Genomic DNA, 26,635 nt, shown 5'->3' with positions numbered 1-26,635 from the left:
TTGAATTATCAATTATGCCATTCAAATGTAATAGAACAAGAAAATATGGAAACACTTTGTAAAAAAAGCCAATAGAAAATTTATTGAGATTTGGGGCCTTTTATTTTAAAACAAAGAAGAATCAAATCGCACAAGAGTTGACTAACATTTTTGTATTTTCCTCCCAAGAGAGGAACCTTTGGGATAAACCGCGATTTCGCCAAAACTGCAAAAACCAAATATACAAGAAAGGCAAATAATTTTTCTCTACATAATTAGCAACATAATAAATATCAACGGGGTAAAATATGTCTTGTCTCTATGTCTAAAATTATGCTCAATTCGTATAAAACTGTTCCTAAATTTACATTTGAATTTATTTTCTGGCTAAGTATCATCTGGAGTGTTACTAGGTAGCAAATATACCCTCTGCAAGGTGAATAATTAATAAAACTATTGTAAATAATCAGAAAAACGTATCATTTGTTGTTAATGACAATATAGTTATCAGTGCCTTATAAAGGGATAATATATTATGTTTATATTCTTCAAATCCGTAACCTTAAACAAATTATTCACAGAGCTGCAATAACGAATAAAATAAAATGGTATAAATAATAATTCGATACTCCGGTACGCTATTTTCCCATTGAGAGAGCAATTATACCTTAAGCATATCATCGAATACATAACGTAATAGTGAATAAATAGCAGCTGCAGCTACCTTCTCGTCACTGCATTTGTCAATCACATTTTCATCCAAATTTTTAACCATCATTTTGTTTATAACGGAGCTACCGTCTGAAGTAATCAGCAAAAAATATATCGGTATCTGAATCCATTTCATTATCAGAGAAAGTTGAAGACAACATACAATTAAAATAATCCATTTTTACGTGGAAGACAGCAACAAAATTGATAAATTCAACAAATGAAACAAAAACGATTAAAAGTCAAATACCCATCCGCACCCTTCCGTGTCTTTCATGTTTTCATTTTCCTTTAGCGTAAACATAAACACCTGTTTGACAGTTTGTGTTCGAATGTATTGGTGAACCTAGGTTCGATCTCGATAAATCGGCAGAGCGAACCTCATTCGTTTTGGGTCGGATCTGGTGCGGATCGCGATCCAACCTGAACGAATAACCGAACGTTTTGACAGCTGTTAGAGCGGATCCGGGGCAGAACTAGGTTCGACCCAGCAATAACCGAAAACGACATTAAACTAAACTGCTGTCTTAGGTAAATATGAGTATACGCCTACAAATCTATGTACAATAAAGTTCTCGAAATCTTTTTATTCTATATATAGTTGAAAACTGTAAAAATGTAGATTTTTTTTTTAAATAATAATTTGTTTTTATTTCATTTGATCCATTCGGAATGCGATTTCTATTATACGGTTGAAAAACAAAAACAATACAGAAGTAAGTTGAATATTTTATTTGAATATATACTTATATAAATATTTCAAAATTGAATTTCTTGCTCTGGGAAAACTGGCTGACCTGCTGTGGCTCCTCGTTGGTGTTGAATCTAATCGGAACATCCCGCATAAATACAAACTGTACATGGATATTTTCCCGTGCGGTCGACAACAGTATCCTTTACTGTTGACAACTGTAAATGAACAATCTCATATAAAGTTTTAACAGTTTGTGGTACGGTTATTTGACAAATAACATTAAGTTGAATGGGTTGTTAAGTTATGTCACCATAAAAAATCGTCTGTTTTCGCGTGCAAAATTTTCGCTCAACTGTATGATAAAATGTTGACATATAATGCAGGAAATAAAGAACATTTTAGAGACAGCATGTTATATGTTGACATTTAGTGATGTTGTCGAGCAGTTATGGTTGAATCGATCGAAAAGTATTCGATAACCGCAACATAAACTGTGAAGCTATATCTTACATCGTAATAATGATTCCGACCATATAACATGTTGTTTTTTATTATGCGGGATACTAACTTGGTGCATTTTCTTATTTATTGCATGTTCTCCTCCTGCTGCTGCCTCGGCTGCTGCCTCGGCTGCTGCTGCATTTGTTTTTCATAAAAACAACGACGAATCCTCAGTATCGGTTCCTCGGAATATCCTTTGCGACGTACGTACTTCATGGCGGCTTCCTGTTATTGGTAGGCATCAGCACCGAACCAATCACGTTTTCCGGCTGCAATCCTTTGAATTTCTTGGTGATCTGTGTAGATGGTGAGAATCTTATTCATTGGTTGCAGATTCCTGAAGATGAAAGCACTTACCTGTCCTAGAACAAACTCTTCGGCCTCAGTTCGTTAATGCTGGTTGGTGTGGTTCAGCATTTCTAAAAATAATAAATACAATCACCTACATTTTAATCAAACTTGTTAGAATTTTATTTTATCTGTTCGGAATGCGATTTCCGTCATGGTTTCGAAAACCAACGAGAGACGGTTTTTCTAATCAAGCAATAGTTGAAGTTATGAAAACTGTTTTTCGAAATGGATTTCGATCCGCTGACGGAAATCGGATTCCGGACGGATATGCAATCATCATTATCATTTAAATATGAAAGAAAACATGAAATTCACTTGTTATAACAAACGAAATTCAACACGAATACATTTCGATATCACATATCAAACAAGTGACTCTGGCAAGTCAAGCAACAGAATTCTATTTGTTTTACACGTTAATACCGTGTGATTTGTTTATAAACAAATGCAGAGTTTCGAATGAGCGATGTCATATGTTTTACACGTGATATTGATTTGCTTTGACAACATGCGCAAATTCATGTGTAGAACACACGGTCCTCTCGTGTATTTTTTTTATAGTGTACCTCCGGGCTCGCGGTATACAGATTCAGAATATGTAAATACATATATACCCCTAAACAACCCAATTTTTTTGTCATCTCTTTTTGACGTAAACTACGTCTAAGGGGAAGACTCGGATACAGGGTGTAAAATGAAAATTTCAAAATTGAGGACCGTCACGAAATCATGTAAGATTTTGAACGATACTAGCGCATTCATCCTTCGATGGATTTTTGAGATTTATATATCAATCGACTCGGAAACTCTGCCAGTTGTATTAGATCTTCTGATTATCAACGTTAAAATTGGGTATCGGAACATTTTGGCAGCACCTCATATTCCCGTCCGCAACGTGAGTTTCATTACGGCCGTCACGTCGTCCAGCGGGGTTGGCTAATGGGTTCTCCTTTTTGTGCGGTGTTTCGCATCAGTTTGGAACAAAAAGTAGACCGGAGCAGTGACCGCGGTCGAAAGAAATGCGTAGTGCGTAACGTATAGTGAAGATGTAGTGCATAAAAAGTGATATACATACACGCGCATGTTTGTGCAAGCATAGGATGATCGATTGTAAGCAAGGGCAATGCAATGTGATTATGCGATAATCGCAATGTAAATGAACAAACATGTTCGGTTCAAGGATAACTTATGAAAATGATAAGCCATTTTACGATAAACTGGAAATGCGCTAGAATCAAAAGGATAAAATCTTGATTCAGGAGGTGTGAATGATATGTATCAATCATGCGGGGTTTATTGTATATTTTTATACTATCGTTATACTAATGACACACTGATGGTATTCGTACCATGGTACAAGTTGTACCACTAGTGTGTCACCTTGTACCATGGTGGTACAACGTGGAAAACCATGGTACAATATGTACTAGGGTATATAACCGTGGTACTTGTACCACCAGTGTGTCTTTAGTATTATACGCATAACCCAAGTAACCAAAAGTTCCTTTAAGAATACGTTTTTCGCTTCAGCAGCTCAGTGAAGCTGATTAAGCAAAAAACGTACTCTTAAAGGAAATTTTGGTTACTTGGGAAATTTCCCATGTATAAGGGGAATCCCAGCAAACATGGGACAAATATGCGTATGACAGGCTGTAGGAGTTACAATATATCTATCACCTTCTAGCTCCCGGATCTAAGATTATTGCAATCATATTAATGAACTGGTAGCACGAATATTGTATCCATAATGCCACTTTCGGACAGTAGTTGGAGTTATATTGTAATAAAATAACACAACCCCCCCCCCCCCCATTTCCCGTCCGCAACGTTTACTACTCAGGCGAATCACAGCCGAATGACTTGCAGGGCCGGATTTAGCCGAAAGGGGGCCCCGGGGCCGACAGCTTGTGGGGGCCCCAAAATGTACAAAAAAGGTTGGTTTTGGTACATAAGATTTGTGGGGGCCCGGGGCCACGGCCCCCCCGGCCCCCCCATAAATCCGGCCCACTTGGTGTTTGGTACATCTCGAGCAGCACACATGTTGTACATAGATCACAGTAGCTTATGTATGACCCGATTTAGTCACAATTAGGTTGCTGTAACCAGTTTCAGGGCCCTCCTTAGCCGTGCGGTAAGACGCGCGGTTACAAAGCAAGACCATGCTGAGGGTGGCTGGGTTCGATTCCCGGTGCCGGTCTAGCCAATTTTCGGATTGGAAATTGTCTCGACTTCCCTGGGCATAAAAGTATCATCGTGTTAGCCTCATGATATACGAATGCAAAAATGGTAATCTGGCTTAGAAACCTCGCAGTTAATAACTGTGGAAGTGCTTAATGAACACTAAGCTGCGAGGCGGCTCTGTCCCAGTGTGGGGATGTAATGCCAAGAAGAAAAGAAGAAGAAGAAGCAGAACCAGTTTCATTAGACTTGTGCTGCTTGGGATGGCTAACATTTATTGATCTCTAGTTGTCTCGACTCAAGGATTGGCCCCGGACCTTGAGAAGAACATCATGTGACATCATCAATGAGCACTCTCGAAAAAATAGCCGAATTTCTTCTACCGATATCAATCATAGAGTTTTTTGTTTCAAAATAATATTTCTCCATATTTAATAATCATACTCCACTATTTCCATTTATATATTACTACACTTGCTAGTGATGTACATCAAATCAAGGTATTTAGTATATACAAAAAAAAATGAAAACTGATCAGCGCGTAAAAATAAAGACGCCGAAAATTACACTATTCTGGGCATAGAATCTTTTCCAACAAATTCATCCTGAATGTATGCACACATTCAGGTGACAATATCGTTTAAATGTATGCTCTTTTTGGCATTCCTTTTATATACATTACTGTCGTGTAAATTTCAACAACTTTTTCTAACTGTGTAGTTGGAACGCTTTCGATTAATAAACGTTGCGGACGAAAAAGAGTGGGGCTTCCCAAAGACGTTTTCTTTCCTTTGAAAAGGAAGGCAATTAACCTTTGGATACATTAACCACACTAAGTCGAATCCAACAGTCAGCATTAGCCTGTGCACGCGGGGATGTCGACCACCTGGGTCGACATGAGATGACATTTCTATCATTTACCTGGGCCTTTGTTTGTAAACATTGGCATTTTTCTTATATGATGTTGAAATAAGATTTTAACAGGTGTTGGGATTCAATAAGAATGCATATTGGAATCATTGGAGAAGCGCGAAAATAAATTCTTTTGGAGTTGTTGAACATCTAATGTAATTTAACTACATTTATTGCTGTTCTCACCGAAGAATAGACTACCGTGCAAATTTGTCGAAGTACCAAAACAAATGCTCACACGTCCAATTGTATAGCAATTAGCGAAAGCACAATCCAAAACATCATTCTTGCACCTTATCTCACACCCCAAACAGCTCTTTCTTGCAGTGGAGATGTCATCCATATATGGAGAAACTGGTGGGAACATATTTTGGTGGGACAATATTTTTTGCATGGGAGTCGAACACGGCGCAAAATTAGCAATAACAATGTAAAAACATCGAATGAAAACGAATATACAGCTGCGATTCGCTTAAGAGTCTCATGTCGTTTTTTGGCGATTTTAATTTTCTTCCAGGAATAAGTCTAAAATGACCTCATCTTTAAGAAAAAACTGATAAAATTATAGGCTTTGCTCTAGAAATTTGAAAATCAAAACCCGCTTGTGTAGTTCAATCTTACTATTTCTTCGGATAAAAGTCACATTCTAGATTTTTATACTCTTTTGCACAACAAATAAACATAATTATGGTCCAATCAATAGTTCCATGGCAATGTATACAGGAGAAGAATATTATGCCAAATTTTCAGAAAGATTGCGGGTTTTATAAATTTCTTAGAATTTTTGTATTTCTCCATATACAACGAGTTTAAATAATTCAACGGTATATATTACTCAAGTTGAAGAAAACTGACATGGGACGCTTATGCGAATAGGGGCAGAATAGGGCTTTGATAACGATATTGATATTTTTGCCTTTCTCGTATACTAAGTATACGTAAAGGCTATATGATTACTCCAAAACCAAACTTTTGATTGAAGGCTCGGAAACCCATCGTTTTATATACCAATCGACTCAGCTCGACGAATTGAGGTGATGTCAGTTTGTGTGTTTGTATGTATGTATGTTTTTTTTTCTCCTAAGCAATGGAGGGGGAATCTGCTCAACAGACATCCTGGGTTGTCCAGGAAGTGCGGGGTTAGGGACCACCTCCAACAGCAAACGAGGGAGGCAGGACTGCGTGTCCTTGCAGCATCGAACATCGTGACTCGCTTTTTTAGAAGAACACCATGGTATCGTGCCAGCGCATTGCCGGCTTTCCAGGTGGCCTTACCACGCCCTATGTCCTCGGAAGGTGGGAAGGGTAGACTACGCGCCTGCTTCCCTCTGCACGACTGGTATCGAGAATGATGATGCCGCGTGCACCCCAAATTGACCTCTCTGCGATAGGGTCAGTTCGCCAACACACAGAGGGACTTGCCGACGCGGTGCCTACGCCTACCCCAGCCTTGACGAGGACCCCTTTCCGTCCTCGGGCTCGGAACCCGCCCGGTTGACCGACGCCCGAAAGCGACGATACCATGTTGTTCTTCGCGCGGCCACTTGTTCGATAAAAGGATCGAGTTCGACCACAGGGCATGACCACCGGTATGACCCATGAAGCCGACTCCGAACCCTTGGACCACCTCTTGTTTGCGCCTAAAATAGCCATAATCCACGCGCCACCTTCTGTGTAGCTCCGAGACGATTTGGACGATAGCCGATAAAACGGCTATCTTCATCTTCATCTTTACACATCCATGCCCCTTGAGGGGGCATCCTAACCCCTTGAAAGGGGGGGGGGGCACCCAAGCCCCTTGAAAGGGGGGGCACCCAAGCCCCTTAAAAGGGGGGAGGGCACCTAAGCCCCTTGAAAGGGGGGGCACCTAAGCCCCTTGAAAGGGGGGGGGGGCACCTAAGCCCCTTTGAAAGGGGGGGGGGGCACCCAAGCCCCTTGAAAGGGGGGGGGGACTCAAGCCTCTTGAAAGGGGGGGGCACCCAAGCCCCTTGAAAGGGGGGGGAGACTCAAGCCCCTTGAAAGGGGGGGGTGCACCCAAGCCCCTTGAAAGGGGGGGGTGCACCCAAGCCCCTTGAAAGGGGGGGTGCACCCAAGCCCCTTGAAAGGGGGGGTGCACCCAAGCCCCTTGAAAGGGGGGGGGTGCACCCAAGCCCCTTGAAAGGGGGGGTGCACCCAAGCCCCTTGAAATGGGGGGTTCACCCAAACCCCTTGAAAGGGGGGGGGTGCACCCAAGCCCCTTGAAAGGGGGGGGTGCACCCAAGCCCCTTGAAAGGGGGGGGTGCACCCAAGCCCCTTGAAAGGGGAGGTGCACCCAAGCCCCTTGAAAGGGGAGGTGCACCCAAGCCCCTTGAAAGGGGAGGTGCACCCAAGCCCCTTGAAAGGGGGGGTGCACCCAAGCCCCTTGAAAGGGGGGGTGCACCCAAGCCCCTTGAAAGGGGGCACCCAAGCCCCTTGAAAGGGGGCACCCAAGCCCCTTGAAAGGGGGCACCCAAGCCCCTTGAAAGGGGGCACCCAAGCCCCTTGAAAGGGGGCACCCAAGCCCCTTGAAAGGGGGCACCCAAGCCCCTTGAAAGGGGGCACCCAAGCCCCTTGAAAGGGGGCACCCAAGCCCCTTGAAAGGGGGCACCCAAGCCCCTTGAAAGGGGGCACCCAAGCCCCTTGAAAGGGGGCACCCAAGCCCCTTGAAAGGGGGCACCCAAGCCCCTTGAAAGGGAGCAGCCAAGTCTCTTAAGGGGGGGGCACCCGATCTTTTTGAGGGGGAGGCACCCAAGCCCCTTGAGGGGGGCAGCCGAGCTACTTGAGAGCGGGCACCCAAGCCCCTTGAAAGGGGGCACCCAAGCCCCTTGAAAGGGGGCACCCAAGCCCCTTGAAAGGGGGCACCCAAGCCCCTTGAAAGGGGGCACCCAAGCCCCTTGAAAGGGGGCACCCAAGCCCCTTGAAAGGGGGCACCATGCCCCTTGAAAGGGGGGCACACAAGCCCCTTGAAAGGGGGGCACCCAAGCCCCTTGAAAGGAGGGCACTCAAGCCCCTTGAGGGGGGGTACCTAAGCCCCTTGAGGGGGGCAACCGAGCCGCTTGAAAGGAGGGCACCCAAGCCCCTTGAAAGGGAGGCAGCCAAGCTCCTTGAAAGGGAGGGCTACCAAGCCCCTTGAAGGGGGCACCCAAGCCCTTGAAAGGGGGCACCCAAGCCCCTTGAAAGGGGCACCTAAGCCCCTAAAAGGGGGCACCCAAGCCCCTTGAAAGGAGGGCACCCAAGCCCCTTGAAAGGGGGCACCCAAGCCCCTTGAAAGGGGGCACCCAAGCCCCTTGAAAGGGGGCACCCAAGCCCCTTGAAAGGGGGCACCCAAGCCCCTTGAAAGGGGGCACCCAAGCCCCTTGAAAGGGGGCACCATGCCCCTTGAAAGGGAGCACCATGCCCCTTGAAAGGGGGCAGCCAAGTCTCTTAAGGGGGGGGCACCCGATCTTTTTGAGGGGGAGGCACCCAAGCCCCTTGAGGGGGGCAGCCGAGCTACTTGAGAGGGGGCACCCAAGCCCCTGAGAAGGGGGGGGACCCGAGCCCCTTGAAAGGGGCGCACCCAAGCCCCTTGAAAGGGGGCACTCAAGCCCCTTGAAAGGGGGCACTCAAGGAGGGCACATTTGAGGGGGGGCACTCGAATCCCTTGAAAGAGGGGCATTCGAGCCCCTTGAAAGGGGGGCACCTAAGCCCCTTGAAAGGGGAGCCCCAAGCCCTTTGAAGGGGGGCATCCGAGCCCCTTGAGGGGAGGGGGCACCCAAGCCCCTTGAGGGGGAAGCCCTTGAAAGGGGGGGCATCCGAGCCCCAAAAAGAGAGGTCTACCATGCCCCTTGAAAGGGGAGTGGGGGCTTGAAAGGGTGCATCCATGCCCCTTGAAAGGGGGCACCATGCCCCTTGAAAGGGGGAGCAACCAAGCCCCTTGAAAGGGGGGACAACCAAGCCCCTACCATGCCCCTTGAAAGGGGGGGGCCCAAGAGCCCCTTGGGGGGAGGGCACGCTAAAAAGGGGGCACCATGCCCCTTGAAAAGGGGCACCCAAGTCTCTTAAAAGGGGGCACCTGAGCCCCTTAAAAGGGGGGCTGCCGAGCCTTTTAAGAGGGGGGCACCCAAACCCCTTGAGGGGAGCACCATGCCCCTTCAAAGGGGGCACCCAAGTCTCTTAAGGGGGGGCACCCGATCTTTTTGAGGGGGAGGCACCCAAGCCCCTTGAGGGGGGCAGCCGAGCTACTTGAAAGGAGGGCACATTTGAGGGGGGCACTCAAGCCCTTTGAGGGGGGCACCCGAGCCCCTTGAACGGGAGGCAGCCAAGCCCCTTGAGGGGAGGGGGCACCCAAGCCCCTTGAGGGCGGGAGGCCCTCGAAAGAGAGGCAGCCGAGCCCCTTGAGGGCGGGAGGCCCTCGAAAGAGAGGCAGCCGAGCCCCTTGAGGGGAGGGGGCACCCAAGCCCCTTGAGGAGGAGGAGGCCCTTGAAAGGGGGGGCATCCGAGCCCCAAAAAGAGAGGGCTACCATGCCCCTTGAAAGGGAGGGGGGGCAGCCGAGTTTCTTGAAAAGGGGGGGCTTGAAAGGGTACATCCATGCCCCTTGAAAGGGGGCACCATGCCCCTATAAAAGGGAGCAACCAAGCCCCTTGAAAGGGGGGAGAACCAAGCCCCTACCATGCCCCTTGAAAGGGGGGGGGGGCATCCGAGCCCCTTGGGGGGGAAGGCACGCTAAAAAGCACTCACTTATATTCTTTAGTTTTTTTTTGCACGAGAAAGGCACCAACACCGCTAGGTGGATTTATCAGGGTTTTATGATATAATACTGCTGCTGCTGCTTGCAATGGACATACAAACTATGTAAATCGAAGCGGTCAAACTATTCTCATTGAAGTGTTTAAAAAATGCATCCATTACGTTTGAAAAATATAATGCATAATCAAAAAGGTCTATGTAAGTTTTCACATTAATTCTGCAGAATCATGATCTTGCGCATCCTCGGAACGGATGACCAAAGTCGCACCAGTTTTAAAATAATTACTTATCTACAACGTTTTGATTGAACTTGTCTATATAATTAATTTGCAAAATAATATCGATCTTGAGCTTTCAATTATAGGCTTTTAAATTGTACCACACACTCAGTTCAGCTCGGCATTTTTTCATTCTTTTGCCGAGATCCGCACAGCCGAGCGCTCGGTTCGAGACTTTCCGCTGATATTTCAGTTGAAAAAGTAATTTGTTTACTGCGGCACTCAAGGGAGCCGCCGTAATTATACATCTATTTAGCCGTCAAATCAGCAAACGAACTTAAACCGAGATTTGCACCGCCGAGATCGGTAGAAAAATTCAAGTGTGCACTTCGTAATCCTTACAAATACATATTTCTTCAAGTAGAGTTAAGAACAAGACACCGAAGATGGCCTAATTCTATAGGTTGAACTTGATGAGTAGTACTAATAGTGAAATTAGTAGTGATTCAGTTTCATTCCAAATCTTCGACTACTTTTCTATTTAAAATCTGGAGCAAAATAGAACAAACTAGCTGGTTTCCCCAGCAGTGTTCCATTCATGTTTTTCAAATTTTCAAATAAATGAAATCATTTTGTGGCCGTCAAGAAAGACGCAGAAATGGCAAAGTGGATTGATCCGTAGATACAATTACGCATTCATACACTCCAAATAATCTAAACGTTGTTTCCACCTGAATTTACAGGTACATTTTACGTGCACACGTAACTGCAAATGCTTCAGAAAATTCAGGTGAAACTTACGTATCCGGTGAATTCTATCCTAAACTCAAGTAGAACTTGCCTGATTTTCACGTAGAATGAAAATGCTATCGAAAAATCATGTAAAAGTTACGTGAATTTAAAGTGGAAAAATCTACGTAGTTTTTCAGGTGGAAACAAAGTGCAGATTTTTTTTTTGGGTGTACACCAAAACAATTGATTATTTTTGAGTCAATCCTTTTATATTAAAAGGGGTAAACATATTTATTGCTCGGAGTTATTAAATTCATGCAATGGTTAACTGCCGCTAACCGTAAGTCGAGCACATCTGTATATGGGCGTCCATATACAGATGTGCTCGACTTGCGGTTAACGGCAGTTAATGTCTGTGTCATTTATGGGGTCGATTATAACTTGGCGTCAACTTCTTTAACTCAGCTTACAGTGCAAACTAGGTTTAAGCTTATGGGTGAGCACTGCATAAGAGTTATGCGGATATGAAGAAAGTGGCTGTTAATCATACATACTTAATTTTTTTTACCGGGATCTCAGCGAGATGTTGAACTTCTACCGAGATTCGTACAGCCGTGCCCCAGCAAACATGGTTTTGCCGAAATTTTTGTCAAAATTGCTAAAAATCAGCAAATATTTTGCCGAAAATCAGCTAACAAACGTCATTTTTGCTGAAATATCAGTTTTTTATTTTGCTGACGCACGGCTGTGCGGATTTTTGCCGAGCTGCAGAAATAAAAACTTGTGTATGTTGTCATTCCAAAAAAGTTGAATTTTGTATCAATGACAAGATCATTTGCTGGTGGATATAGCCGAAATGAAGCCAATTTACTGTAAAAGTGAAATTTGAACACTACCTGTCGTTATAGTTATGTGTATAGTTAAATGCATTGAAAGAATTGTTTACAATAGTTGTATAAAATCTTAGAGAGTTAACTGATCGATTCATACCAAAAGGCTGAGTTATTGCATAGATATAATAATCAAGATGTTGGGGTCAGAACAATTTAGTACTCATTTTATGGTTCCATGTACTAAGTTTTCGGTACCCAGTGAAATGAAGCAACGCTTCAAAATAAATTTGGTAAAACTGAGCAATCCTACAACTTAAATTTGAATTTGTTCTAATTTTCAACCGTTGTCATGGGTTTAACCAAAGTTGTTTGTTTATCGTTTTCCGATCGATGGCGGTTGAGTATTTTGGAGACATGTTGGAGATAAATTTAATATTTTCTTCGCATTATAATAATTCTGTTTTCTTTTAGGTCGTTTCATATCAAGAACAGGTTATAAAATCGGGACAAATGCCCATTAAAACACTTTCGAATAAATAAAAGACTATGCGGTATGCGGGGGCAGCGTTTCGTGATTCCGCTTGACGATGGTGTGAGTCGGTGTTCTTCTCCTGCGAACAATGAATATAGGAAATGTCTGAAGACAAATTTCTGAAAATTGTTTTAAGTTTCCCCGGCAAAATATTCAGAGTTTCCCTAAAAAACGTTCAACAATTCTGGCATTTTTTTCCTGAATTTCCCGGTGTACTTTTTTAAATTTTCCTTGGAATTTCCAGGTAACGTTTTTAATGAGCAATTATTCTGAGTTTAAATGATCAGTTTTAGATATTTTAACGAAAATTGTTTTCAAATTTCAACGTGAAAGTATTCTGAATTGTCAAGGTAATACAAAATGTTTTTTTTCTTCTTCAGAAATTCGTTGAATACATTGGAATTACCACGATAAATTCTCCGAAACTTTCACGAAAAATTTCACTGGAAATTCTTTCTTATTTCCACGGGAAATTCTTCGGAATTACTACGGATAAATCCACTGAATTCATAGAGAAATCTCTTCTATACTCCAACAAAAATTTCTTCGGAATTTCAACAAGAATTTTTACGAAAGTTATTTCGGCTTTGTATTCATTTAAGCGATTTTGAACAACCACAGGGAACAAAATTATGATATGACGCATACCACAAAACCATTTTTTTTTCGAGATCTCGAACAAGATTTTTTCCGGTGTATGATTAAATCCGTCTTATCTATTTTAACATGATTTACCAAAAATAATCTTGGTTAGAGTATGCAACTGATGAAAATTTTCACGAACCGTATCAACACCGTCTTTTACATATTTGTATCGATTTTTGAGATAGAGAATCATTGTGAAGGAATTTATCACAACCGGAAATATTGGCCTATTGGATGTCTCAAAGATAGAACCAGCAATCAAGTGCCGCGTAAAAGAGATAATGGAACGCACTACGGTGCGTACCAATGAGGCGAATTTCGGCGCAGATGCAGAAAAATACTATAAGAATGCTGGTTAATAAATAGCTGCATATTTTTGCCTTTCTCGTACAACAAAGTTGTACCGAAAGGCTATCATTTCACTCCGAAAACGAACTTTTTATAGACGCCTCGGAGACCCAAAGTATTATATACCAATCGACTCAGCTTGATGAGCTGAACAAATGTCTGTCTGTCCGTGTGTATGTATGTGTGTATCTGTGTGTGTATGTGTAATATAGTAATCATATAGTAATTCTTAACCGATTTTCTCGCAACAAGTTGCATTCGACAGGGGACAAAACCTAGTTGACCTAGTAGAATTTTATAACGATCGACCGTTGCGTTAAAAAGTTATGAAGAAAATGGTACATTAAACCATATTAGCACCGTATAAGGTTGGTGGCTTGGCTAAATGCGAGAAAGGCAATATCATCACTCGATGAATTAATTTGGGTTTTATCTCAAAATCCAGTACCCAGTTGAGACCTCGAAGCGAGCCCTTGCCTTTTACCTCCAATCCTAAAATTGAAACCACAGATTATACATGTTAAAACTTATAAACCCACGATCTGGAACAACCAATCGAAAAACGTCTCAACTAAAGGGTAGACCGATTTTCTTTTCAGGTTTCTCAAAGTCAGAGCCTATCCCGCCACGGAAGCGGAAAGTTAAATCCTCTCATTGTGTGTCTCTGGGATTGCATTGCTTCGTTCGGAGGATGAAATTGTAGGAATTAGCCAAAGTTTTTGCCGTTTAACTAACACACGTGGGTTGACCTGGAGTAACTCCCAAAGTTTAGAAATGTGATTAAATTTGTTATTGTGTTCGATAAACAGGTACAATTTCACCTATTAATTAACATTCTAGAATCCACTACTTTGTCCCACTTTTACTAACACGCCTTAAACTGACTTCTAGACACACTTCGTTCGTGTTCGGTAGTCATACAAAAATAAAGCGTAAAACGATAGTTTTTAATACTTCATCCTATATTAGCATCTCAAGGCTATTTCCTCAACGGTCGTGACGTACATCCGTCCAGTTTCGGTATCGAAAACCGCCAACTCAAACCTCCTTTGTCTGACAGATGATTTAAGATCAGAGACTTAGAACCGAAATTGTCCTTTCATTACTCCTGGGAAATCCTAAAACAAGTTAATTAGAAACGAAAATGAGAATAGTTTTTTCATGATTTTTTAAATCGTCGTGACTTCTCCAAAAAGGTTATCCTTGTTTTTTTTCTCCTAAAGGTTGTCTCATATCACATGAATTTTGTCTATAGATTTTGTTCCTATCATAGACCGTAGAAAAGATTTCAAATCGCCAGTCTTAAGTAAATATTAACTCACCATTTGATCTCTCTTTTATACACTATTGTTCAGAGCTTTTTCAGATTGAAGAAAACAGAGACTGGCCTAGTCCTGTTATTTGGCTAGCATTGTTCTAGAAACTTACCCTTGTGTTAACCAGGTTTCGGCGAAATTTATACCTGTACTGGCAGAATCAAGCCTCATGGATTAGGTTGAAACCGGTGGAGAACCTCCTTTTCCTAGGTTGACTGAAGTGTTCATCAATTGATAGCCTGTGTTGCCCAGCTATGCCTGTGAAACACAGTTATCAACGAGGTTTTTATTTATGATTGTATAGTGTTGTATATAAGTATTAACACAATGTGTCATTATGTTCCGCGATTAGTTTACATATCTATCTTTAACTAATTTGACCGTTTTGCTGTCTCCTATTTAACTTCTTTTTGTCGCAAGATAGTTTTAATATAGACAAACAGGCAAAACACTTCTATTAAATCCATTGTACATTACATTAAATTTTAGTGAGGCGTTATTAGTAACCATTTTTAAAATTCAGTGTCATTTACGGACTACGGGACTGAATCTCTAATTGGGATTGTGATATCTACTTTGTTTGGGCGACGTTAAGCGGATGACAGAATATGAACAGGTGACGACTACACTAGACATTTTGAAAGATCGATCTGGATTTAGGACACGCCCAAAGAAATGAACCATGAATCCTTTTTTGCATTGAAAGGGCCTTATTTGCGGTTGAATTGTAAAATGTTCAGAATGTTAGTGTATGTAGTCAAGAAATATGAGTTCTAATCATCCATTTCTATAATAATCATATTTGTTGGATACCGTCCGAAGGACAGATCCGATTTGCTACTTTTCCTGGGAAGGTTGTGCTAGAAGAAATGGGTGTGACGGGTGGCCGTTTAGGCGTGCTGTGTTCTGGGGACGTGGAAACGATCAGCTTCGACTGATTTCCATATAACTGAGAGAATTAATAACTTGACGCAAACGGATCAGGGCGGATTGTATCATAAAAAACTAGTTAAATGAGTAATCTTGAAACCGTCTCGATTATTCCTTTATTGCCACTCCTTGGTGCAAAGAACATAGAGAACAAACGTCGCACCCGGCTTGATTTTTTTTGAAATCGAACCTCTGCCAGTTTCCATTTTTGAAGGTTGTTTTTGTTTGGGAAAAAATAACTTTCGAAAATGTTGCTATGACAGCAGTGCTAAAATTTGTTCTAATGGAGCATCAATAGATTACGTACTGTAGCGACGCTTTCATTTCTGGGTACCGAGGATCGTTTATAGCGTACGAAACTGGAACTACAAAAAATCGCCAGTTTCATATTGATTGTTGGTTATTGGCTCTTACTTTCTGACTTATTTTGGTGACGGTCCCAATTTTGAAACTTTGAAATGACCCCCCCCCCCCTTCTTAACGAAAGACGTAAATCTACGTCAAATATCATATGAAAAGCTTCTGATTTGGTCCGTAAAGTTATCCAAATTTATAACATTTTAGCCGTTAATAAAACCGTACCAATGCTTACCTAGATTAATCTGAATTATCTAGAAACTTCACTTCTTCAAATATTCGAATGGTATTGATTTGGATACATGGTATGAATTCAAGGAGCAGTTTCCCTAGTAAGTATGTCCATTCTTAGAAGCAGAAGCAGTATTATACATCTAGGAACATTCAAGGCTAAAAAGCTAAAAATATCAATAAATTATCAAAGCCCTATTAAATGTAGTTAAGGTCACTCCTGACAGAATCCAAGTTTCAAAGTGCTCGCGTTTTCGGGAGCACACCACTTTATTTTTTCACGCATGCTGCGACGCAGCCATTGGCGTAACTACCTCCGATGCCTAGGGGGGCTATAGCCCCTTCATATTTTTTCTCGAAATTGACCATCTTTTTGAAAATTCTCGAACATTTTAACATCTCATCTAGTTATCAGCGGTAATGTGACAAATGCAGTCCAACCACCTAAGGCAATTGCGGATCCATCACACTCATTCATATTATTCTCTTTTCTCAAGCACGTGCACGTGTGCACGTGTGAGCAACAACTCACAGTCTATGTTTAATTGCGCTCGACTAGCGTCAGGCAGTGGATATATTTGCATACTTCATAAATATTCTATCTATCTCAAATGGAAAAAGAAATAGTGCAATCGTCGAGCGACTCCGAATTAATTTTTCAGTTATTTCGAAAAGAATCCTCCAGCGATCCCGAAGGGAATCCTCCAAGGATGTTGAAGCAAATCGTTGAGGGATTCCGATGCAAATCATCAAAGGATTTCGAAGCAAATCGTCGAATGGTTCCAAAAAAATTTCGTTAAGGGACTCTGAACAAAATCTATGAGAAGTTCTGAAGCAAACCGTCGATGTATTCCGAAACGAAACGTCGAATGATTCTGAAGCAATTCTTCACGGGATTCCGAAGCTAATCGTCAGCCGGATTCCTTATCGTCTAGAGATCCCAACGCAGATCATTTGCAAACCGTCGAGAGACTCCGAATTAGATATTCAAAGGATTACGAAGTAAATCGCTGAAGGATTCTGATTTGACAACAAATTCCTAAACCAATCTTAAAACGAATCTGGAGATATTCCGGAGCAAATCAACGAGAGATTCTAAAGCAAATCCTCCATGGATTTTAAAGGGTATTTTCCACAGATTCCCAAGGGGATTGCTTAACGATACTGGAAAGAATCCAGTAGGAATTCTTCTGGATTACGATTAGAATACATCGATGAATCCGAAAAGAATTCTTTAGAGATTGAAGTGAGAATTCTTCTCGGATTCTGATGAGAATCCTTCTCGGATGCTGATGGGAATCTTTCTCAGAATTCAGAAACAAGCTAATTTTTTTTCCACTCATTTCATTAAGTATGATAGAGTGAATATGAGAGATAACTCTTTAGTCTTCAAACTTTTTCGGTAATTCATTATGCTATATGTTGAAAACTGATATCACTGCTAACTAACTTATCAAATCCTAGGGGGGGCTAATTTTTTTCTAGGGAGGGCTAAGCCCCCCCTAGCCCCCCCTTATTTACGCCAATGGACGCAGCAAAGCTGAATGAACAAAAATGACAGTTGTCCGCCGCCTCCGTATCGAGTGGTGTGCCCCCGAAAACGCGAGCACTTTGAAACTTGGATTCTGTCAGGAGTGACCTTAAATTACATTGAATGTTCAACAAGTCCAATAGAATTTAGTTTCGCGCTTATCCAATGATTCCAATATGCATTCTTATTGAAGCCGAATGCCTGTTAGAATCTTATTTCAACATCATATCTCGGGTACTTATTCAAAAGGACGTATGTGATTTTGTAAACAAAGATTCAGACGTCGATTTGTCCGATCTGATTGCCCTCCCACGCAAACCATCATCATAGACAGATATGGGGAGGCTTCGGCTACCTGTTGGTGGTGTTGATTTGCGTGGGAGTGCAATCAGATCGGACAAATCGACGTTTGAATCTTTGTTTACAAAATCACATACGTCCTTTTGAATAAGTACCCGAGATATAAGAAAAATATAGGACTCTATCTCATAAAATGCCTTATACACGGTTAGAAAAAAGTACCTAATTTTAGGTACTTTTTTTCTCTTGCATCTCCCGAGGCATCTCCCTCCCCTAATAAAAAATTCCAAAAGAATTGCAATAGAAATTATTGTAACAGTACGCTGAAATTAATAGTAATTACGGTAAACTCTATTGTGGCTCACAATAGAATAACATTAAAGGATATTGTTTTCCTCCATTAAGCCTATTGTAAATGGCACTTTTACAATAGAAAATAGGGGTTATGTATCTTTACAATAGAAAAATCGATTTTTTCTCGAACAAATTTTTGCCATTACAATTGACTTTACTGTAATTTTATTGCCAATATTTTACTGGCAATAGAATTTATTGTACGTCTATTGGAACAACAATATGCAACTTTAATTGGTATGATATAAAAACAATAGAATTTAATGTTCATCAATAAGTTGTATTGTATTTTTATGATATTTTATTGCTACTCTATTGTATTTTTTATCCGGGTCCCTCTTCCCTTTGTTGTCATAAAATGATGAGCAAAACCACTCAACACACGGAAGCTTGGAAGTACCCATTAATGGGTACTTTCGTACCCATTTTGAACAAAAGCGGCATAACTCATTAAATGGGTAAACGCGATTTACTCATTAATGGGTATACGCAAAGAACTTCAAATAATGGGTATTTTTAACAGTCGACATTGTTTTACAAAATGGGTAAAAAAAAGCGCTTTTTGTTTAGTATTTTAACACGAATTGAGGTTAGGTTATCAGAATTAATCATTGAAAATGAACAAATAAAAAAGGCTATTTTTTTCAATTTATTTTGCTTACATTATTGCTGTCGGCGACATTATATAAATCTAAAGCGATAACAACGGTTTATGATTGTTTATGAAGCTTTCAACGGGTATCTGGGTGACGTTTTGTTGGCTCGGCAGGCAATATTTCAGCGCAATCAATCCTATTTCGCCTTGCAGGACTCCAATAGCATCCCGCACAGCCTGCTAACGGAACGTATCGTGCCATCCTTCCGAACATTGTAGCATGCGATCTCGACCAGATCGTGCAGTTTTTGTAGTGGATATGCTTGCACTGAACTCTCGAAATTCGATCAACTCGCTTACGATAAACGAAAAGTATTCTTCTGTAAGACAGCATCTTTATAATCCGCATTCCGGTACAGGACAAGGAAATCCTGTAGGAGAGATGTTGTAAAGTATGAATATATTGTAAAAAGGTAGTGAACGACGGAAAAGTCCCAAACGGAGGTGCATCAGTTTGGAAAATTTGTAGAGTAGCTTACCTTCCAATTTACAGACTGTTGCTCAGAACTTAATCCTTTGGCAATTGGTAAAATCCTCGGTAAAGGGTGGTATGGACTTCAAAAGTACTGGGCAAATTGATAGGACAAGGAATGGTCAAGGAATGATTCCGCTACTGAAATTCCTTGAGCAGTACGGAGCTGGCAAGGAAACGGAATAATTCGGCAATAGCAGGCGTATTGCAGTGAAGAAAACACTGACTGACGTCTTGCCTTGCGGAATAATGCACTGATGCATTATTCCGCAAGTAAAGTGACGTTTTGTCAAGTTTTTTCACACTTCTTTTGTTTTTTATTGTGATTCATTGCAATTTTAATTTTTCAGGATGTGATGATCTTCAGATGTACGGTACCATGTTGAATTTAGGTGCTGGCCATGAAAGTGCTAATATCAATTAGGCAGTCCTTGCTCGTGAACCGTTGGCCCAGGATTTTTCAACAGTCGATCAAAGCTCCACCTCCTGGCCAACATGAAAGTTTGAGTGCGTTATGAAGATTTTGATGCCGTTGCTTCAACTATCACTAATGGAAGCTTCCAGCTTGTGTGTTTTGTCGCAGCTATGATAAATGGTATGATTATGATTACCTTTAAATGTTCGCACAATTGATCCCTTTCAACACACTTCTTGCAGCAGTACGATGTTGAATCCGAAATCTTTAAGTAAATCGTCAAATGTGCTTTCCACTTAATGAAGTTGAGGGATTTGCAGTTGCACGTATCGAGCCTTCAATCACTAGACCCTAATATTCGCTGTGTTCCGATCCGCATTCTCTCTTGATTATTCGTTGCTTGGTTTTTTAATGCTGGCTAGAAAGGTATGACACCAACCGGCTGATTTTTCGAAGAACCATAGTTCACAGTTTGGCAGGGTCCTTCGCAGACAATCGGAAGATGTTCAGCCGACCTAACAAGAGGACCGACTTAACAGACGCTGCTATGAGCACGATCAGATTTGCACCTCCGGAGTTAGTGAACCCCTCTTCCCTATCAACAAAAGTTCCCAAAGGCACCATGAGGATGTAAGGATGAAAGTTGCTTGGCAGGAAGTTATGGACCGCTCAATAGGATCTATTTTATTCTTCCAAGTACTGTCGTCGAGGGTGACAATGGGTCAAATGAGGGTGAGAATGAGTCACTGTTTTATCTAGTTGGAATGCGTGTAGAATAGATCGAATGTATCTGAGGGCATGAAAACAAAATTATAAGACACCTTTTTGGACGATTTTGTTATCCGACCTCCAGATTATCGGTGAGAGCGAGGACCCATTCTCACCCCCTTGACCCATTGTCACCGCCGATGACGGTACACGAAATATGTATGGTATGCCATGTTCAGAATTTACCCTGCCAAATATACCAAATAAATTCAATTAGTATTACCCAATTATTATCATAAATATCCAAGTGCGTGCATTTGTGCTTATTCTGCGTCTCGAGTGAGTCGAGAATTTTCGACTTCGACACGTCTCACGTGAGAAAACCGTGTAATTTAAATGGGAGGTATCGACAATTCTCGCTGCATTCAAAACGCCTCACCTCATACGAGACGTAGAATAAATACAATTGCCTAAACTTAGAGTAATTTGCTATGCTTGATTGTAATGTTGTCAAATAGTAGGTAAATTAAAACAAATATAAAATATACGAATAAATTAAGAATGCATTATTGGTACAATTTTTTAAGGGGGAAACACAATGGAGTGCGGCAACGAAACGGCAAGTGGTATGTCGACTATTTGTACTAAAAAAAATCAGCATCATTGCCGCTGTTGCAAAACGCATTTGCCGGACAGGTTTTATTTGACGTTTGAAGTTTTTAAAAAAGATTTCAATTAAATATTTTTAATTTCAATGACATTAAAATAAAATTTTAATTTAATACTAGTTGATGTATTGACTGTTTTGAATATATCGGAACAGTATGCTGTTATATCCCTATAGGGATAATGTCAGTTGATGTCATGATCCGTCCAGAAGTTCCTTTAGAAATTCCTCTGGATTCTCGATTAAAAAACACTTAAAAATGAAGCAAATCCGAAAGCTCCTCCAGGTATTTCTCCAAAAAGGTTCTCCACAATTTCTTTCAATAGTTCTTTCAGAAGTTCGTCAAAAAATTCTTCCAGAAATTCCTCCGGAAGCTATCCGTTGTGTTGTTGTTGTCTGGGGGAGCCTTTCCCCAGGAATTTCTCAGATTCTTTCGGAAGTTCCTCAAGGAATTCCTCGGGAAGTTCCTACAAGCATTCCTCCGCAAGCTCCTTAAGAATGGACTTGAGAAGTTCCTCCAAGAACTCCTTCGAAAATCCTCCAGGAATTCCTCCAGAAGCTCATCCTGGAATTCCAACGGAAGTTATTCCAAGATTTTTTTCGAAATTTCCTCCAAGAATTTCTTCGGAAATCCTCCAGGAATTCCCCCGGCAGCTTCTTCAGGAATTTCTCCAGGAATTCCTTCGGAAGTTCCTCCAGGAATTCCTTCGGAAGTTCCTCCAGGAATTCCTTCGGAAGTTCCTCCAGGAATTCCTTCGGAAGTTCCTCCAGGAATTCCTTCGGAAGTTCCTCCAGGAATTCCTTCGGAAGTTCCTCCAGGAATTCCTTCGGAAGTTCCTCCAGGAATTCCTTCGGAAGTTCCTCCAGGAATTCCTTCGGAAGTTCCTCCAGGAATTCCTTCGGAAGTTCCTCCAGGAATTCCTTCAGAAGTTCCTCCAGGAATTCCTTCGATAGTTCCTCCAGAAGTTCCTCCGGAAATTCCTCAAGGAATTCCGCTGGAAGTTCCTCCAGGAATTCCTTCGGAAGTTCCTCCAGGAATTCCTTCGGAAGTTCCTCCAGGAATTCCTTCGGAAGTTCCTCCAGGAATTCCTTCGGAAGTTCCTCCAGGAATTCCTTCGGAAGTTCCTCCAGGAATTCCTTCAAAAGTTCCTCCAGGAATTCCTTCGGAAATTCCTCCTCAAATTCCCTCGGAAGTTTCTCCAGGAATTCCTTCAGAAGTTCCTCCAGGAATTCCTTCGGAAGTTCCTCCAGGAATTCCTTCGGAAGTTCCTCCAGGAATTCCTTCGGAAGTTCCTCCAGGAATTCCTTCAAAAGTTCCTCCAGGAATTCTTTCAGAAGTTCCTCCAGGAATTCTTTCGGAAGTTCCTCCAGGAATTCCTTCGGAAGTTCCTCCAGGAATTCCTTCGGAAGTTCCTCCAGGAATTCCTTCGGAAGTTCCTCCAGGAATTCTTTCGGAAGTTCCTCCAGGAATTCTTTCGGAAGTTCCTCCAGGAATTCCTACGGAAGTTCCTCAAGGAATTCCTACGGAAGTTCCTCAAGGAATTCCTACGGAAGTTCCTCCAGGAATTCCTTCGGTGGTTATTCCAAGAATTCTTTCGAAAGTTCCTCTGAGAATTACATCGGCATTCCTGGGGGAATTTCTGGAGGAATTCTAGGTGAAACTTTCAAACGAATTCCTGGAGAAACTTCCGGAGGAATTCCTAAAGGAACTAGGATTAGGATTTCCTAAAGGAACTTCCGGAGGATTTCCTAAAAGAACTTCCGGAGGAATTTCTAAAGGAACTTCCGGAGGAATTCCTAAAGGAACTTCCGAAGGAATTCCTAAAGGAACTTCCGAAGGAATTCCTGGAGGAACTTCCGAAGGAATTCCTGGAGGAACTTCCGAAAGAATTCCTGGAGGAACTTCCGAAAGAATTCCTAAAGTAGCTTCCGCAGAAATTCCTAAAGAAACTTCCGAAGGAATTTTTAAAGGAACTTCCGGAGGAATTCCTAAAGAAACTTCCGGAGGAATTCCTAAAGAAACATCCGGAGGAATTGATAACGGAACTTCCGGAGGAAATCCGAAAGGAACTTCCGGAGGAAATCCGAAAGGAACTTCCGGAGGAAATCCGAAAGGAACTTCCGGAGGAAATCCGAAAGGAACTTCCGGAGGAAATCCTTAAGGAACTTCCGGAGGAATTCCTAAAGGAACTTTTGAAGAAATTCCTAAAGAAACTTCCCGAGGAATACCTAAAGGAACTCCCGGAGGAATTTCTGAAGTAACTTCCAGAGGAATTTATAAAGAAACTTCCAGAGGAATTCCTAAAGGAACTTCCGGAGGAATTCATAAAGGAACTTGGGAGATCGAATATTTTCCAAGAATTCCTCTAAAAGTTCCTTCATGAAATCTTCCAAAAACTGCTGCACGGATTTTTCGAAAAGCTCTTCCTGGAATTCCTCGAAAAAAATCTCCAGAGATTTCTTTGGAAGTTATTTCAGGAATTCCTTCGGAATATTGTTTGAATTTTTTGGAAGTTTCTTCAGGAACTCTTCCCTGTTTAAAAAAAAAATCCTTTGTATGTTTCTTGAGGAATTACTCCAGAAGTTTTTCCTCGAGTATGTTCAAAAAATACATAGTGAGTTCTCTAAGGAATAATACTCCGGAAGTTCCTTTGGGAATTCATCCGGAAGTTCCTTTAGGAATTCCTCCGGAAGTTCCTTTAGGAATTCCTCCGGAAGTTCCTTTAGGAATTCCTCCGGAAGTTCCTTTAGGAATTCCTCCGGAAGTTCCTTCAGGAATTCCTCCGGAAGTTCCTTTAGGAATTCCTCCGGAAGTTCCTTTGGGAATTTCTCCGGAAGTTCCTTAAGGAATTCCTCCGGAAGTTTCTTCAGGAAATCCTACGGAAGTTCCTTCAAGAATTCCTCCGGAAGTTCCTTTAGGAATTCCTCCGGAAGTTCCTTTAGGAATTCCTCCGGAAGTTCCTTTAGAATTCCTCTGAAGTTCCTTTAGGAATTCCTCCGGAAGTTCCTTTTAGGAATTCCTCCGAAGTTCCTTTAGGAATTCCTCCGAAGTTCCTTTAGGAATTCCTCCGAAGTTCCTTTAGGAATTCCTCCGAAGTTCCTTTAGGAATTCCTCCGGAAGTTCCTTTAGGAATTCCTCCGAAGTTCCTTTAGGAATTCCTCGGAAGTTCCTTTAGGAATTCCTTCCGAAGTTCCTTTAGGAATTCCTCCGGAAGTTCCTTTAGAAATTCCTCCGGAAGTTCCTTTAGGAATTCCTCCGGAAGTTCCTTTAGGAATTCCTCCGGAAGTTCCTTTAGGAATTCCTCCGGAAGTTCCTTTAGGAATTCCTCCGGAAGTTCCTTCAGGAATTCCTCCGGAAGTTCCTTCAGGAATTCCTCCGGAAGTTCCTTCAGGAATTCCTCCGGAAGTTCCTTCAGGAATTCCTCCGGAAGTTCCCTTCAGGAATTCCTCCGGAAGTTCCCTTCAGGAATTCCTCCGGAAGTTCCCTTCAGGAATTCCTCCGGAAGTTCCCTTCAGGAATTCCTCCGGAAGTTCCCTTCAGGAATTCCTCCGGAAGTTCCTTTAGGAATTCCTCCGGAAGTTCCTTTGGGAATTTCTCCGGAAGTTCCTTAAGGAATTCCTCCGGAAGTTTATTTAGGAATTCCTCCGGAAGTTCCTTAAGGAATTCCTCCGGAAGTTCCTTTAGGAATTCCTCCGGAAGTTCCTTTAGGAATTCCTCCGGAAGTTCCTTTAGGAATTCCTCCGGAAGTTCCTTTAGGAATTCCTCCGGAAGTTCCTTTAGGAATTCCTCCGGAAGTTCCTTTAGGAATTCCTCCGAAAGTTCCTTTAGGAATTCCTCCGGAAGTTCCTTTAGGAATTCCTCCGTTCCTCCGTTCCTTTAGGCATTCCTCCGGAAGTTCCTTTAGGAATTCCTCCGAAGTTCCTTTAGAATTCCTCCGAAGTTCCTTTAGGAATTCCTCCGGAAGTTCCTTTAGGAATTCCTCCGGAAGTTCCTTTAGGAATTCCTCCGGAAGTTCCTTTAGGAATTCCTCCGGAAGTTCCTTTGAGAATTCCTCCGGAAGTTCCTTTAGGAATTCCTCCGGAAGTTCCTTTAGGAATTCCTCTAGAAGTTCGTTTAGGAATTCCTCCGGATGTTCCTTTAGGAATTCCTCCGGATGTTCCTTTAGCAATTCTTCCTGGAAGTTCCTTTAGGAATTCCTCCGGAAGTTCCTTACAGAATTCCTCCGGAAGTTCCTTTAGGAATTCCTCCGGAAGTTCCTTTAGGAATTCCTCCGGAAGTTCCTTTAGGAATTCCTCCGGAAGTTCCTTTAGGAATTCCTCCGGAAGTTCCTTTAGGAATTCCTCCGGAAGTTCCTTTAGGAATTCCTCCGGATGTTCCTTTAGGAATTCCTCCGGAAGTTCCTTTAGGAATTCCTCTAGAAGTTCGTTTAGGAATTCCTCCGGATGTTCCTTTAGGAATTCCTCCGGATGTTCCTTTAGCAATTCTTCCGGAAGTTCCTTTAGGAATTCCTCCGGAAGTTCCTTTAGGAATTCCTCCGGAAGTTCCTTTAGGAATTCCTCCGGAAGTTCCTTTAGGAATTCCTCCGGAAGTTCCTTTAGGAATTCCTCCGGAAGCTCCTCTAGGAATTCCTCCGGAAGTTCCTTTAGGAATTTTTCCGGAAGTTCCTTTAGGAATTCCTCTAGAGTATCTTTCGATGGAATACCTGGAGGAGTCGACCTGTAGGAATTTCCGGAGGAATTCCTGGAGAAGCAAGAACTTCCGAGGGAATCCCAAGAGGATCCACCGAAAGACATTCTGGAGGAACTTTCGGAAGAATTCTTAAAGGAACTTCCGAAGGAATTCCTAAAAGAATTTCCAGAAGAATCTCCGAAGGATCTTCCGGAGGACATCCTCAAGCAACTTCCAGAGGAAATCCTCAAAGATCTTCCGGATGAAACTTCCCAAGATTCCTGAAGCAACTTTCGGAGGGATCCCATAACAATTTCCCGGATGAATTTCTAAAAAAACATCCTCAGAAATTCTAAAGAAACTTCCGGAGGAATTTCTGAAGGAACTTCCGGAAAAATACTAAGAGAAACTTTCAGAGGAATTCGTAAAGATTCCTAACGGAACCTTCAAGAGGAATTTCTTGAGGAACTTCCGTAAGTATTCATAAAAGATCTTTCAGAAGAATCCCTAAAGAAACCTTCGGAGGAACTCCTAACGGAACTTCCAGAGCAATTCATAGAGTAATATCCGAAGAAATTCCTAGATGAACTTTTGAAGGAATTCCTAGAGGAACTTCCGGAGGAATACTAAGGGAAACTTTCGGAGGAACTTC

General features: G+C 42.0%; 2 protein-coding genes and 1 long non-coding RNA gene across 5 annotated transcripts in view; 2 read left to right on the top strand and 1 right to left on the bottom strand.

The window, feature by feature from the left end:
- Positions 1–2,077, top strand: part of LOC134205283 (cap-specific mRNA (nucleoside-2'-O-)-methyltransferase 1) — a 34,681-nt gene extending 32,604 nt beyond the window's left edge. Inside the window, exon 4 of the mRNA XM_062680407.1 lies at positions 2,060–2,077. The gene's annotated coding sequence lies outside the window, so the exon portion shown is untranslated. The remainder of the gene's footprint in view (positions 1–2,059) is intronic.
- Positions 1–26,635, top strand: part of LOC134205281 (integrator complex subunit 7) — a 183,115-nt gene that overhangs the window by 65,490 nt on the left and 90,990 nt on the right. The window lies entirely within an intron of this gene.
- LOC134205287 (uncharacterized) lies at positions 2,048–2,646 on the bottom strand. Its single transcript, XR_009978111.1, has 3 exons — positions 2,552–2,646; positions 2,243–2,304; positions 2,048–2,181 (listed from the first exon to the last, which is right to left on the bottom strand). It is a non-coding gene; the product is annotated as an uncharacterized LOC134205287 (long non-coding RNA).

Source organism: Armigeres subalbatus, chromosome 1, assembly GCF_024139115.2.
Source record: "Armigeres subalbatus isolate Guangzhou_Male chromosome 1, GZ_Asu_2, whole genome shotgun sequence".
Taxonomy (NCBI): domain Eukaryota; kingdom Metazoa; phylum Arthropoda; class Insecta; order Diptera; family Culicidae; genus Armigeres; species Armigeres subalbatus.
This window is presented reverse-complemented; position numbering and strand designations above follow the sequence as displayed.